At 43.0% G+C, this 12,775-nt stretch overlaps 1 protein-coding gene across 1 annotated transcript in view; it reads right to left on the reverse strand.

Annotated features, from left to right (window-relative positions):
* zfhx3 (zinc finger homeobox 3) overlaps positions 1 to 12,775 on the reverse strand; it is a 333,992-nt gene that overhangs the window by 69,992 nt on the left and 251,225 nt on the right. The window lies entirely within an intron of this gene.

Consider the following 12,775-nt stretch of genomic DNA (forward strand, 5'->3'; position numbering starts at 1 on the left):
CTGCTCCTCTCGTCTCTCCGCCCCCCTTTTCTCTGCGCTCTCTCACTCCCAGCTGCACAACTTGGTTTTCTGTGCCATGTTTGAAGATGAACAAAGCTGAATCTTTTCCCCCCGTCTTCTGAAGCACTAAAATCTGCAGTTAAGAGATTTTTTTTCTCTCCTCATGCCTCCTTCTCTTATCCTCCTCCCCCAACGCTTCCCCCATGTTGCTGTTCTGCCTAATATCACCTCAGTTTTTATTTCACCCTCATCAGCAGGGACCTAAAAATAAATGATAAATGGAATATGATATTTTAAAGTCTTATCTCTTATCTGTTCTTGCAGGGGGAATAATAGGGTAGTTAATCCTGCAGATCCTACTCAAATTGATTAATCAGCACATGCGGACAATCAAATAAATGATTAATATTCCCCAGTCCTGTGGTCGGACAGTTACCCCTGAAACCATCAGTAATAATTCAGTAACCCTTCCCAGACCACAGGCTGCAGCTAGTCAGCCTCACTCAGCATCAGCTCTCTGATGTTCAGCAGGACTTTGAACTCCCTGCACAGAAACTCAGACACACCAGGGGTAAGACAATCTGCAGTCTACTCTCTCTCAAAGCCCGCTACAATGACTGCCTACCTGATGGAGCTCATGCACCATATACCTTATATATATGATAGAATTAAGGGAGGACAGTAATAAAGGATAAAGGATGCCTCATCTAAAAGCTTTTTAAGATAGCAGCATAATCTCAAGGGGGAGGATAGAAACTGAGCTGAATTGTCTTTTGTAGTGATCCAAAACGCTGCAGTACAAAGGTCAGAAAACAAAGGAAAAGAGAAAGAAAAAGGATGTCACATGAAAACCAGAAAGCATATTCTTACTGCTATTGGCTATCGGCTAATGCCACAACCAGTTCATTCTGTGTTGCTTAAAAAACACTGTAGATTGTATTTATATTTTTTATACCTGCTGAGGGTCCAACATCAAATGTTGTTTTTATGTACAAATAAAATAAGTTAATGATAAAATAACATGTCTTGTAATCAATGGGTAAAATGCCTAAAAAGGCCATGCGATTATGTTCCCTTAGGTAGAGAACCAAGGCACTGACATGCACAGGGACAAGCTGTTTAGCAGCAGCTATCCCACACCTCACCACATTGAGCACACCCTGTCCCACTGCTGGACAAAGAGGAGGACCCCCATTGAAAAAAAGGCCTGCTATTCTCTCCCAATACCCTGTGCTATTCACCCTCCCACAGAGGTCAGCGAACCGCCATCTCCATGTTGCCCCTCTGCATCTGCCCGCTATAACTGTTCTTAATCAGTGCACCTCTTGCTCCCCCACATTTGCACCCAGACATGGAATGAATGGTTGGGGGATAGTATGGGATATATTCAGCATGTGTTTTAAGATCACAAGATGAAGGTGTGAAGTATCTGCCCTTCTCTTAGTAGAGCAAAAGTTATGTAAAGCCATTACTCCATTCCAACTAACTCCAACATACACAGAGTCTACACACACAGCCCCCCCCCCCCCCCCCCCCCCCCCCAGCCTAATCCCTCCCCTCTGCCGTACAGGAGGCTTGGCCTTTGTGTTGCGTCTGACCAGCTGGTTGCCTGAATCAGCATGTGCAGCTGTCTCCTGTGACGAACACTACTCCACCACCAGCAGGACACAGTGACTCCTCACTGCATTGCAATGTTTTAATATGGCTGCCTGGCATTACTGCAGCCGTGTAAAATCCACCTAGGAAGCCACTGACTTCAGGGGGAGTTTACACAGGCAGAGCACAGGCTGTGTTTTAGCTATAACACAAATTGATGGCCTTTAACTAGTGTTTGAGAACCTCTGAGGGTAGTGCTATTAGAACTAGACCCTCGACTGGGACAAGACGCAGCTCTAAAGTGTGAGTAGCCATTCAGTCCTCTTGCCAATATGCCCTGTGATATATAGCTGTGTGTTTAATAGGTACGGGCATGGTGTGTAGGGCAGCGTAGTGAAATAGCCTGAGTTTTATATAAGCGTCACAGTTCACTTTGATCTCCTCTCTTGCTCCACTGTTTATAAATCAGCCACACAAATATTTATGAGCGGAACGAGGAAAATGGCTGGTCTGGTTTGTATCCCTGCCCTCCTCCCCTGCCTGCCTCCCTCCCTCCCTCCCTCCCTCTGTCCATCCTCACTGTGTTCCCTCCCTCTCCCTGTGGCTGGTGTGTGGATGAGGCCACCGCAGACGCAGAGCGAGTGCACAGGCCCCAGGCCACATCCATCATATCTGCTCTGTCTCTGGCTATTGTGTGGCCCTGGAGAAGGCTGACCTAACCAAACCAAGTAAGAGAAAAGACAGCACAGTTTGTACAAATAAAAAAAAGGGAACTAGCACGGACAAGCGAGCAAAACTGGTCACTGCTCTAACTTATTTGGAATGTCAGAAGTCAAACTAGTCCAATGTGGATGTACGGTGTGAACACAAACAAGAGCAAAACCAGGCAACTATCAATGCCATTCATGCCCCTGGCTAATGCATCACTAGTTCATAAGTAACTAAGATCAATTAATTAATACACCCATGTTCAATACACATCGCCTCTGCCTCCCTTTTAGCTCACCTATCTGTTTTTGCCGACAACACACATAATGGGACCGGCTCAGGTTCCTGGATCCATATGCTTTAATTGCTCCCCCCAGCCCTGACCTCTGGTCCAGATCACCCTGATATACAGCATCTCTATTAAATTGGGAAGTAGGTAAATATTCTTCTAATGACCCTCAGTTCTAGCGACACCATTGAAAATGGAGCTGAACAAAAATCAATGTTGTTTTTTTCCTTTTTGCCCTTCACTGACTCTATTAGTTCCCTTTTTATCTTAAGATTGACTCCAAAAAACACGTAGAAAGAAGCAGAACCGGCAATGGACTTCACTTAAATGCAGAGATTGCAACTGGGTTCTCAGAAGGAAATATCAATATATGAATGGCATCTTCACTGTCCCTAGGTAAAGCCTGTGTGTTACAATGCTGGGTTTACACTGAGTAGTAAAGAAATAAATAAACAGGCAGCCTTTATCTCAGTGGGGTAGAATGTTGATCATGCAATCTAGGCTCAAGATAATTCAAAAGATAACATGGTTCAAGCGGGAAACTAGACTGAATGTTAGCCATTACATAGTGCTTCTGCACGAAAAAAAAAGATAGTGGTTAATGCGAGGCTATGTGTATGTGTATTTGTCTTTATATGTGTGTGCACTGTACAGTAAAAGCAGATGAACTGTATGTGTTTGTGTGTGTGTGTGTGTCTGTGGGCAGGGGCAGGCGGGTGGGGATAGAGAGGGGGTGATAGTGGTGGACCGGCTTGTCGATCGATGCAGTGATTGGCAGTTAATGGCTTTTCCTGTTCTGCCTTGGTAACCCTGGCCTGATGGCTGTTGCTTCTGATCAGAGATGGCAGATGGTGTTTGATTTTCGTATATAAACCCCTGACTTTGTGGAGATGGCTTCATCATGTTTAATGATTTAAAAGTTAAGTTGAATGCTGGGCATAGTCCAATGCTTGAATCCTCTTCCAAAAAGCCTCTAACCTCACTTCCAGATGTGAGGGCTGATTTCTATTAACTATATGTACATAGCATGGTCAGTTTTCTGCTGTAAGTCACTCAATCCTTCAATGATAAATCTTTAGAATGATATTCACAACACATGTGTTTTCCTTCATATCATACTCTCTAACCATTTGAATCCCAGGCCACATTTTACAGGCTGCTCAGTCATACACTCCTCCTCCATGTAATATGACCACTCGAAGTACCAAACCCTAAAGATCAAAGATAATCCTAAACACCAAAAGTCCCATTACCAAATTGTGCTGTCCTTTTCACCTAAGCAGGCAGTAATAAAAGAGTACACTGGGAACTGCACCCAAGCAAAAGGAGAAAAGTTGTAAATTGAGGAAAATTGAATGATAAGCTCCATTTGGTGTGTAAGAGAAGATGGTAGGGAATCTGGGTACAAACAGCAGGTCCTGAAATCTCTGCTTTTTTCAGAGTCATTTCTTGTTCTAAAGCTGTCTTTGGCTCTGCACTCAGCCCTTTTCAAAAGACTATAGTTTAAGTCTATGTACCATCCCATAACTCCAGACTTTTTAACATTATATTCCCAATATAGTTTGAACTGAGCTTATTGAAAAAATATGATTAAAGAAGTAACAAGATTAAGAAGGCCTAAATTTGTCAAATTGCCTAAAAGTCATTCATGGCACTGAGAAACAGGAGGTCACAGTGGGACTCACAGCTGCAAAATAAATATTCCCTCCCTCCTGAAACATCAACAAATGTTGCTTTACAGGACTTATTAAAATGCTCAGTCTTCTCCTCCACCACACACACCTTTAAGCATGCAAATGAATACATAGACCATTTGAATACTAATTTGCATTCCGTATCTCACCATTTCATGTTCAAACTTTAACGGCTCCCAGAGTTCTCGTTGAAACAGTAGCTGCACAGACAGTCCTTATGGTTCAAATTATTTCAACATGACTTTTCCAACCTAACAAGCATAAATTAAGGAAATTCCAATGGAGTGACAGAGATAGGCCATATGAAGAAAGGATCCAAGTTTGAATTATTCAGCAGTCTTTAATTTTGGGACTAGTGTTGATTAAATGTGGTGACGTTATAAAAAAAAAAAGAGTTTGTAGGGCTGGCGAGGGAGGCGGTGAGGGATGGTAGCAGACGGTTTGACAGCGAGCCGAGCAGCTCAGAGGCTCTGGAGACTTCCTGTCCTGTCTGTGTCTCTGAGGAGAACTCAGTAGCCTCTGTAATTCAACATGAGATTGATAAGAGCTTTATGAATCACAAATGTGTGAAACTGCTTATGCAGAACCAAAGCACTGGCACTTCAGTTGCTTACTTTCAACAGCTTTGGCTAGTAAAAGTAAAGCGTCCGACGGAGTGACCCTGAGGTCTGCCACATAAACGGCGCAGGGTGAGGTGAAGGTGAGAGAGGAATGGAGGTGATATGTTGAGGAGGAGCTTAATGGCAGGGTAGTTAAACTGTTTCTTTTTTTTTTAAACACCACACCATCTATTCTGGGCATCAGTCTGTCATGAAGGAATGTGAAGGCCATAAAGTATCGGTGCCCTTGAGAAGTTGAAGAGCATTCTTGTCCCCAACTCTTAAAGCTGTCTCTCCCTCTTTCACTCACTATCACTTTTCCCAACACGCGCCCCCTCTCTCTCTCTTACTCCAGCAGTGAGTTTAAAGTAGAGCACAGGTGTAGAAGACGGCACCCGTGGGAAAGATAACATTTGGGAACATTCCTGGGGTTAAAAAAGACGTTTTTTCTGATATTCTTCATCTGGGGAACTATGTAATTGCCTTGGTTCCATGACTGTGCCTTTGTCCCCTTTGTGCCTACACCCCGCACTCCCCATCGCTAACTCTTACATCACTACCTAGTAATTTCCATATTAGACTTTAAACAAGAGATTTTATTCTCTCCTACTTTTTTCATTTTCATCTTTCCATTATATCCATCTTTTGTTTTGCAGAATAAAAGGCATGATGAGAAAACAAGGTGCAAAATGATCTTTTCCAGAGCCCCTAATAAAAACCTCATGACACCCTGGGCTGTACCGCTTAATTACAAAAGGATGAAATCTTTTCTTCTACATCTGGAGAAAACATTGTCTGCATAAAACTGATAGATTTACAGCTCCCAGTTCTAACCCTGAACTCTAGTGCACAGCAATTAGGCAAAAACATGGATGGACATTCAGCTCCGTGAAGTTCAGGAAGAGATGACTATTTTCTTTCTGGAACTAAAGACCTCGGAGGCCCCACTGTTTCAAATAAAACTGTAACCCAGAAAATAGTCTTCAGGAATTCTGCAGATGGTACATTTTTACTAAAGCTTCGATAACAGTCACATAGATGTGAGTCGGACATTTCACTTCACATCAGATTTTGTGCTACTTATCCTGTCCAAAACAGTCTGCTTTGAATCGTGCATGCTTGTAGGCTTTAGCATCTCTCTGACCCATCACTAACAACAAACAGCCAATGAAATCCAGGCGAGAAATTGCTGAAGTTCTGCAATCCTACATTAATCGATGCACCAGAAAATGGAAAGACCTCAGGGGCAGATTTGCTAAAATAAAGAAAAACCTGGGTAAAACAAAGGCTGAACATGCTCTGCACACTTAGGAGCTTTTTAAATGGCTGCAGAGCTGTAAATCAAATACGGGTTTGAGTCCAGCTGCTTTCCCCAAAACAAGAAAGCCAACAGGTTGTGCAATTACAGAAAAGATTCCCACAGTATTGTGCTCTGAAACTGCATTTCCTAAATCATAGATGCATGTTTCTTAAATTAGTTGATCATACTTTTAATATTTTTTTTCACTTCGCAAACATGCTTTTGGACTTGCAAGTAGAAGATTACAAGGCAAGGGGAATGCAATAACAGCCAGGGCCACATATCTATCATTCTGTAAAATATATCTGTCCCTTGGCTCTACTCAGGAGCCCAAACCCAAACAGAGGAGAGGTCCCTGTGTGCTCATCCTGGCACCGAAGACCTCCTCCCCTCTCCTCATCTGTCTCTTTACTCTACCTTCCTTTTTCATGTAGAGCTCCACTGAACACAGACCTCAGAGCTGAGTAGTTTTGTGGCCCTGACCACTTGGAGGCCATTAATCTGGTGGCTTAGCCACTGATGTATTGATGGTGCAGAGCCGGTAAGCTGGCCCGCCTCACTCTCTCCATCCCTTCAGCTTAGCGGCTACATAGATTCACAGGAGCCTACATCTGGCCTCATCAGAGCAGTGTTTACCTGCCAATTGCCTCTGTTAGTCTCTCTGGTGCAGTGGCTAGAGGTCGCCAGATGTATTGACCAGCTGAGCAAAAAGACCTATGAGACGCTTCATTCAGGCCACGAGAGCTGCAGAGTGTGTAAATGCACGCAAAATACTTCTGACTCTGGTTTGCTCGAGTGTTTTTCAATCAGCTTTTATCAAAAAACGAACACCATCAAAGAAACAGAGCTCACATGAGGTCCTCTGTAGTCCACTAAAATCTTAAAGTTAGTTAGAGGGGTAGAAGTATTATTTTAGGAGCTACTTTATTAATACTTCTGTTGAGCCCAGAGCCAAATGTTAACCCGGTTATTGTCCCATTTATCAATTACTTTAATCATTATTTGCATGCATGTAAAAGTAATGACAGTCAGCCTACATGGAAGCTAATTTCCCTGCAGTTTGACTACCAAATAGATAGAACTAACAGGAAATTGTAGAGACCACTGATTACATGAATCCTAAATGGGTTGTTATAAAGATGAGGCTAAAGAGACCCTATCCCTCTAGAAGTGGGGGAAGGTGAAAAGACAGGACAGTGACTGATATGTCTGTAATATGTTTCGACAAGATAGACGCAGGTAGAGCCACAGTACAACACAGATTAGACACATTAGACACAGAGAGGCTCCTCTTCGAGCAGGGAGAAGTTTCTCAAGATGTATTTTCCTTCAATAGTAACTTCATTTCTTACTTTCACTTTAGAGAGAAAAATGTTATCTTACCATTTCTTATAATTACAAGTTTTAAGGACATATGGCATGTGCCTTTCTTTTCATGGGGACAGATCAGTTAGTTTAACAAAAGTATCAGCTTGTTGACAATAAAGTTAGAAGTACTCTACTTTTAAGTAGTAAAGAAATTTGGAGAATGAGGGATGAAGGAGGCAGGGAGGGTTTAGTGGAGATGTTTTGTTTTACAGCATGATTTGAGTCAAGATATTTAACCCTAAGCAGATTCCCATACCAGAACACCCACGTTCACTTTCACTACAGCTTTGGTATGTGGATGAACAATATTTGATATATTTGTTAATTTTAAGAACACAATGAAAACGGGTAAAGAAAGGAGGAAAAGTAGAGTTCAGGATGTATCACCACATATAACACTGAATTAAAGATCCACCAAGGGTACCCAAAGTGGATTGTATCTCTGCTTTGGAGATGAACTTCAGTCACAAAAAGTGATACTACCTTACTTCCTATTCCCTTCCATCCTCAAAGGCCAATCTGCCCATACCGCTGATCAGGCTGCAGATAACTAGATCAGCAGCTTCCTTGCGCATTAGCCTGAGCATGCCCTGCTGCCCTTGTCCAAAAACAAAATACTATAATTAGAACAAATAATCCTCAACAAGGATCTCATATTGTAACACACAATCTATGTTTTTTTCTCTCTAACCCTCCTGTGACTCTGTGTGATGGAACACAAAGAATGCATCTTTATATCCACTACAAACCCAGGATGGAGAAGCTGGTCTGTAATGCACTGTGCTCTTTTAAGTCAGGCTTTTGTGGTGGACAGCCACTGTAAAAAAAGAAAGTGCTGGGAAAGGACCAGCTTCCCCTGTCTAAGCAGTCTACTCCCTCTCTTTCTCTTTCTTTCGCTGTCACTTTTTAAATCCCAGTAACACCAACAGTAGGGCAGTGGAACCCACAATCAGCAGCAGCAGCAGCAGCAGCAGCAGCAGCAGCAGCAGCAGCAGCAGCAGCAGCAGCAGCAGCAGCAGCAGCTGTGCTACGGGTCAAAGCCTGACCCACTCTGTGGCCTTCTCAAGAGGTGGGAGCTGGAAGGGTTGTGAAATTCTTGCTCACTGCCAAACACAAGGCCCTACCAGCCCCCCCTTACTTGCCTGATAGAGCTCTCCAATCCTTTTTTTGTTTTCTGTTCTATGCCACTCCTTCCTTGTTCATCCAACCACTCAGAGTGACTGAGATGTGTTTGGGGTAGGACACTAGAGTTCAACACCAGGACTAGGATCATCGCTGCGTTGATTAAGGAGATGTCACAGGGGCTCTAACAGAATTCAAACACTCCTTACGTGTGCTCTTGTTCCATTGATGACATGTACATCACTTGGCCTGAATCATACTACAATAAGTCTCTATGAGAAGCTCAAATGATACATTTCATGAGCCCTATGTTGTCATCTACAGGCACTTTAGATTACAAGATTGGGCTATGAGTGTGTGTCTTTGAGATTGTGTGTGTGTGTGTGTGTGTGTGCATTCACACACTTGTGCATGTGAAAGGAGAGAATGGGCTGTCTCCCAGGATGTGCAGCGAGCGCTTTATTAGAGCGGTAGTACCAGTAAATCAGAGCTCAGCTCTTCCTGGAACTGCTGCAACCTTTCCCACTGAGCACTATTACTGAACAATCATAGGCTAGCCATGATAATTAGCAGAGTATCTATCCTTCCAACCCTCCTGTGCCCCCCCTATCCATCCCCCATCGCCTCTCTCCTGTCTGTCTCTTCATCCTCCTTTTAACACTCCTCTTCTTAGCAATGTCTGCTGCATGAGTGGGTAAGGCCAGGCGCATGTCATTCCATCATTGTGCCAGAGGACATATCACTATACCTGTCCTCATTTTTTTCTTGATTTTGGCAAGTGTGACAATTTAGGCCAAATTATCAGCCCTCACTACAAAAACCAAACATATCAGGAACAACTAGGACATCCCAGAAAAGTTTCAGAGCTCAGGAGAAGAATTAGGCGTCTGATTGTCAACCCTGTCACAGAGGTGACGGCCAGAGTGATTCAAAAATAATCTTGTTACCTCCTGCATGAGTCAGAAGGACAATCCAAAGCTTAAAGTGGATTACTTTTAAGGAATGCTGAATAAAACTGAACCTAATTGTAGTTGTATCTCAAACTATTGTGCAGATCAAGAAGATTGGAGTCAATCCTGGTAGTTGTGATCATTAAGCTTGTGCTTCTGCAGAAGATCATCAGCTAACCACCTAAAAGCATTTCATGTAACCACTAATCCTTTCATTAAAGTAACAACTTGTTTTCCAGCATTATAAACTGTGATTACCTTCTCTCTGTAGTGTGTGGCAATCCTTTCGTCTGTGTTCACTCATTCTTTTGGATTAAGCTAGGGGGTAAAATAAGAGTATTAACTCTGTGTAAGATACAGATGTACTATGTTCCTTAATGGGTCAGCTGCTGGGCTCCACTTAGCACTGGGTTAGTGCAGTTAAAAGTGCAGAACATATGATCACAAGTCTTTCTGTTCCTCATCAGTGAGGAACAGTCAGTGGATGTGACTGTGTGTGTGAGGCAGATAGTTGAAAAGTTTGTGTAGTGATGTTTGTTCTCAGTAGAGCAGGACGAGGACAGAGGGAGGGGTGACAGGACTTTTTTTGGTTCAAGATTCCCCTCCTGATAGTGAAGGCACTTTCTCCCTTTCTATTTCCATGGCCAAGCGGCATCTGGAGTGGATTTTGTGCTAGCAGACACCGAGGAACATGATTACATTCGGCTAACTGCGCTCTAAACTGATTATGCATGTGCCAAGCTAATGGACTACATTTGCAAGAGGAAAAATAACATCCAATCAATCTCAATTACCGCCGATTGCACCGGCCCCCGAGACAAGGAAGGTAGCCAGCTAACGCCCCATGCTCCTCCCCTTTCCCCCAACCCTTGACTGGAAGCTGAGGCCTGTGGCTGGGCCTGGTTAGGCCCCACCCATTACGTCAGGCTAGGGAAGCCAGGGCCTGAGAGCTGGATTAGTTCCACTCATCTCACCTCCACACTTACACTTAACCAAATCTCGAGGACGACTGCTAATGGTGTAAGGGCTATCACATCCACATATTATTTAGGAGGCTAACTGTAAGGTGAGAATTAAAGCTGGGTTGGTTCAAGATGAAGAGTGTCTCAAGGGAGAGCTTCATATTCTAGAATATTAAGAACAAGAACTACATTTTGGGTTTTTTAGATACTTCTGAGGAGCCCATCTGTTTGAGTTTAGGACTGACCACTCCAGATGCACATGGGTGACCATCATGCTATCATCAGAGTTGCTAAAAAAGCCTTACAGTCCATGGGAAAAAGAGAAGGTGAAAGTTAGCTACAGAGCTACACAGGGCAGCCCTGGCAGAATGCATATCTTTCAACTTAGAACAGAGCACACAGGGGAACACAGCATCACCCCCCACTGTGTGTTGGTCCATGCGGTTAGGATGACTTGCTGAATCTTTCTGTGGTCTTTTGGAACATTCCAATACATGGGGTGGTGGGGCTGATATTTTTAGAAAGCCCTAATATGGGCCGCATACCACAGACTCTCAAATTATCCCATCCAGCTTAGCCCTCAGTTTAAACCTTCCTTTTTAATTCCAGTAATTACAGGCTCCAATTTATATGGAGCTGTGCACACAAAGGGCCTGTTTAATGCAAACCAGTTTGATTTGGGTGAAGTGTCCCAAGCATCTCCCACATCTTACAGTCTGTTTATGCTGACTTGATGATTTATTTTCTCCCCAAAAAGGTTAAAAATGGTGCTATTTGCATCAGGTTTCTTCTGGGAGGAATAAATGAATGGTGATTTAGCCTTTTTTCATCTTTGCATAATACACCAAATTAGGTTTACAAGCTTGTGGGCAACTGTGGCTTTTTTTTTGCCTGTTGGAATCTCGACTAGGACAGTAATTCCAAAGTGGGACTCAGACTGTAACATTGTCAAAACAGGAGCCACTGCTACAAGAACCCTCACAACCATGTACTTGTTTTCCACTAATCACATATGTAAGTCACAAAATACTGTAATAATTCTTGTCTAGTTGTGAACAGCTCTGTTTCTGAGTAGTGTCTGGCATGAGGAGAGCTTAAGAGGACGCCGTGTTCTTGGGTTGAGAGAGCAGGTAATTTCTGGACAAATGCACACACTCTTTCTAGGAAGATCAATTGGTTTTAAGAAATATGGAGCCATCTTAAGAGGCTTAAGTCATAAAAAATGATCATGCCTGGATGTGTTGTACATATTTAATCCCCCACAGCCTGAGCAGCAGTATGACATATGTCTCTTCTCTCTCTAAAAAACTTGCTTGGAAAACGAGACAGAGGAGAAGAAAATGTGTTTCTCTTTCGCTTTCTGAACTCACAGTAAAGCAGGGAAGGTAAAAGATGATATAATATAAATTGTAGCTTATCCTGTGAAACAAAACAAGCCTCCCGCTCCAGAGGTGTGAGGTAGAGAGAGCGTATGCCAGATCACGTCTATTTTGGGCTAATGTGAGCCTGTCACTGGAATGTGGGCCAGTATGTCCAGCAGCTTAGGCCAGGAGAGGATGACCAAGAAGTGGGAAAACAGAAGGATATCTCACTTTGCCTTCTGTGAGGTCAACTGAATTAACACATCCTGTTGCATATTTGCATTTTGATGCAACTATAAATAAGCTGTGAATCAGAAAATGCAGAAAATGTTCCTATAATCTTTTGTTTGTTGTTTGTTGCAGAGCTAACCCACGACTGACACACCAGCCTATATTTTGACCTCCTAATACCTCCGGTGTCCCCTGACTCTTGTAACTGCTGTTCTAGGAGCCCTGCATCACACCATCCACTTTCACTAAACACTGAAAATTGATTTCTCTCTTTTAATCTTATTCTAGGATCCAGGACTTGTGAACAGGAAACATAACTGCCATGTCAAGGGCTCTGACGAGGCACATGCCTCTGAATACCTCATTTCCAAAGGAGGTCATTCTGTGATAAACTAATATGCCAATACAAAACACAATTCTTTAAATAGAGTTTCCTGTTTACTTAGTGAGAGTCAAACCTTTGTTAATAAAGTCATTGCAAAGAACGCAACAACAGGAAACTGTTAATTTCTGCTGATATGTAGTAAATGCTGACAGGGAGTATGCGTTTGTATGCGTTTTGTTGTGTGTGTGTGTGTGTGTGTGTGTGTGTGTG

Source organism: Notolabrus celidotus, chromosome 3 (genome assembly GCF_009762535.1).
Source record: "Notolabrus celidotus isolate fNotCel1 chromosome 3, fNotCel1.pri, whole genome shotgun sequence".
NCBI lineage: Eukaryota > Metazoa > Chordata > Actinopteri > Labriformes > Labridae > Notolabrus > Notolabrus celidotus.